Raw genomic sequence first — 4,089 nt, forward strand, 5'->3', positions numbered from 1 at the left:
CCTTCCTTCCTTCTTTCCTTCCTTCCTTCCTTCTTTCCTTCCTTCCTTCTCTGCCTTCCTTCCTCTCTCTCTGCCTCCCTGTATCCCTCTCTCACTCCCTCCAGCCCTTCATCTTTCTTTCTTTCTGTTATTGTTCTATCATCCAGGCTAAAGTGCAGTGGTGAGATCATGCCTCACTGCAGCCTCAAACTCCTGGGTTGAAGTGATTTTTCCACCTCAGCACTCCTTACAGGCATGCATTGCCACACTCATTCAGGTAATTTTTTAAAAAATTTATAGACCTGGGGTCTTTCTATGTTGCCTAGGCTGGTGTCCAACTCTTAGGTCCAAGTGATCCTTCTACCTCTGCCTCCCAAGGCACTGAGATTACAGACAGCCACCATGCTTAGCCCAGTTTTATAGTTTCGTTCTCTGAGCTGGGATCATTTACTACGACCTTCTGAATTCCCAAGTATTTTTTTTAAAAAGGGAAGCAGAAACTGAATTCATGTGTACTGAGGATTTTTACATATATCCCCACTTTACAAATGACGAAAGCTAAACACAGGTAAATAAGTAGCTTGTCAAAGTTCACACAAACTGGAACGACTAAATTTGAACTCAGCTCCTTTAGACTTCTATATATCATGCTAACCTTCTTTTCTCTCACACGTCATAGGTCAGCATGTAAAAAATTTTAGCAGAAAAAACATTTTTAAAGAAATGGAGATATAGCACACTACTGTGTAAAACAGATGAAATCAGTTTCTCTGACTGAAGAAGCTGCAGTGAGGATGCTTGGAGCCTTATTTGGAAATTACCGGTCCCTTCCTCCATGAAGTCCCTTTCAAGTGAACATGAAAGTAAACCAGGGATTGTTCCAGGCAGTAGTTAGACCAGGGAATACAGTTCTCAGGCTCAATGGTCATTTATATCTGTGGGGAATTTCAGAAGGTTGATCACCCTCTCAAAGCACAATTTATTTTATTCTTTTAATTAATTTTTAATTTTTATAGAGACAGGGTCTTGCTTTGTGGCCCAGACTGGACTCCAACTCCCAGCCTCAAGTGATCCTCCTGCCTTGGCTTCTCAAGGTGCTGGCATTACAGGCATGAGTCACCGCTCCTGGCCACTATTTTGTTGAGATAGGAAAATCACCTTTGGATAACCTCTCATAGTTCCACATTTATGCTTTAAAGTAGGAATGACATAAAATACCAATAAGTCAAGGCAAAAATGAGCAGATCCTAGTCTCATTCTTCCCTGTGATAGCCAGGCCAGAACCAGGAGTAGATATACATTTGCTTCAAGTTAATATGTAGTGTGGTTTATCCAGTGAACATGACAGCATCCTCTCCAGGAGGCAGGTGGTAAAAGGATTGATTTGCCTTTCACTAGTGAATGAACCAAAGCAGGAGAGCACAGGCTAGGATGGTTACCAAGGACTGTTTTCTAACCTGCAAAATATAGCCCTCTGCAAAGTCAGAAGATCAAGGGCATTAATAACCTGTAGCAAACTAGCATCCTGCAGCAAATAAGTAAAGGCACATTTTACAGTACAGAGAAGTTAGTTTATTGCCTCATTTCCAAAACCAATCTCATTATAGAGTAGAATATAGAAGTTTGGGTAATTCATTTCATATGTCTTGCAGCAACAGGGAAGAAAAGAGAAATGATTATTATTTTATGCCTTGGTGATAGTGCAATGAATGCAAATTTAAACAGATATCTCGGATGCTTCCAACTTCCTTTAGCGTTTGTCCTACTGAGTTTCCCATCCTCTTGTGGGGCCTCTCTGCCTTGTAAAGGGTTGCTGACTTCAAGTGTGGCAGCACATAGCAGGAAAGTGGTTACCTCTGCTCAGGGGGGCAGACCTGGTGGATGGATGTGGTCAAAGTAAGGGCGTCTGTGGAAGGTTGAGAAATCCAATGGACCCTCTCACTCTGTAGATGTCTTGGTGCTGGAAGGATAGGCAGTTTGGTGGTCTAAATGCATGACAGAGAGAGGTTTGGAAATTTGGAGAATTATGCCGCATTTATTCCATGCTGACTCCACCAGGCCCTCAGCTATTGCTTACCCAACCAGTCCAAAGCTGTACTGCTACTTCAAAAAGTAGGTAGATATTACTTTGTTATTTTTGTGAGGACACTTAGGCCCAGAGATCGTAGGTGACTTCTCACTGTCACACTGCTAATAAACCTCAGAGCACAAGGCCCAATGGCCATAAAGACCATACTTTTTCAATTATACTACTCTGCATCCTCAAACCACCAGGCACCACGCCAAGGGTTTTACATATTATTGCCATTATCAAACAAGGAAACTAGTTCACAGAGGGATTAAACGGCTTTCGCAAGTGGCGCCTGCTCACTCTAGGACTTTATTCTTAAATACTCAATCCAAGCATACTTACATATTAAGGTTTCTACAAATTGGCTTCTTTGTCTTAGACATAGTGAGCTTTTTAGACATAGTTTTGGTGCAATGAATTTGCACAGATTGTCTGAACAATTGTGGATTCACTGGATGTGAATCAGTCCCTGGCATTGCTTTTCTGGGAAACCCTTTAGTGTGGGTAACATGTACTGTATGTAACACACACACACACACACACACACACACACACACACACACACACACACACACTGCTGATGCATTTGGTGGTGGAGAATTGAAAAGCCAGGCCTGGGTAATCCATGACTCTTTTCTGGAGAACCAGCTCCTGGTACCACATGCCCATGACACAAGGTTCCACATTATATCACAGACTGCACCTCTTTTATATTCCAAAGTCTGTGACTGCAAGGGAGTGTGTGGAAGGAGATGGTTTAGACGTCACCTTGGGGAAACTGAGTTAGCTGAGGTCAGGTACCAGCTTCAAATGCTCTTACCAAACCTATTAAAGAAATTCCAGGATGACCTTTGGAGACTGTGGGAGTTGGGCTTGTACCGGGGAGTCATGTAATATAATAGGCAATTCCTGGTATTGTGTTCAGACCCTATTCATGTTATCTTCTGAAACTTTATGCCTTAAACCACATGCATCCTTCCAAATCTCATATGTTGAAATTCTATCCCCCAGTGTGATGATATTATGAGGTAGGGTCGTTAAGAGGTAATTACGTCATGAAGAAGGAACCCTAATGAATGGGATTTTAGTTCCCTCATAAAAGGGATCCCAGAAAGCTCTCATCTTCTTTCTGCCATGTGAGGATATAGTAAGAAGTCAGCAGTCTTCAACCCAGAAGAGGACCCTCATCTGAATTGACTGGTGCACTGATCTTGAACTTCCCCATCTCCAGAATTGTAAGAAATAAATATATGTTATTCATAAGCTCCCTGGTTTGTAGTTGTTTGCTATAGCATCCCGGACTGGCTAAGATACCCTATACGAAAGGTACCATCACCATGTCATTTCATAGGTTAGACAACTGAGTCACAGCCAGGAGCAGAGTCCTAGCTCAAGTCTCTCTCTATTCACAGTCCCTTGTTCTAAACTGCTCTGCTGTCTTGCTGGGCCCTGCTTTGTATTGCTTCCCAAGTTCATTGGTTAAGGGACAATATGATACAGTGTGGTTTTAGACATAAAGAAACCTTACCAAGACTACTCTGTTTTGTATTTGTAAAGGATGTAGTGGTTACAGTTAATTTTCCTAGTTTAAACAGACCTTTTGGACTACTTGGTCTTCTTAGAACTGAACAAAAAGATTTTGTGTCAATTTGCGTTAAACTCCTTTCCATGGTCCTGGAACTCACCAGGACACACACAAAGGAAAGGAACAGGTTACCCAGTATCGCTCTACATGCCAAGACTCGTGTCAAGTCTCCTGCATGATTGAACTTTTATGGATGTGAAGACACTCTGGGGCATATTGTTAATAGAAATCCAGGAGTCTAATTCCGAGGTAATAGCCTAGTGTAAGGCTAAAAAATCCTAGAGGGTTTGCTGAGTCTTATTATGGGGCTTACAACGCAACAACAACAAAAAGATTAGGAGAAGTCTAATTTGTAGGAATACCACTTCTGAAGAAGAATGCATGTATTTCCATAAAATATTTATTAAAAGAACCATCATTGCTTTTGTGGCCTTTTCCTAAGCCCTTATTTTGC

This window comes from Carlito syrichta, unplaced genomic scaffold (genome assembly GCF_000164805.1).
Source record: "Carlito syrichta isolate Samal-C Ts95f unplaced genomic scaffold, Tarsius_syrichta-2.0.1 Scaffold309689, whole genome shotgun sequence".
Classification (NCBI taxonomy): domain Eukaryota; kingdom Metazoa; phylum Chordata; class Mammalia; order Primates; family Tarsiidae; genus Carlito; species Carlito syrichta.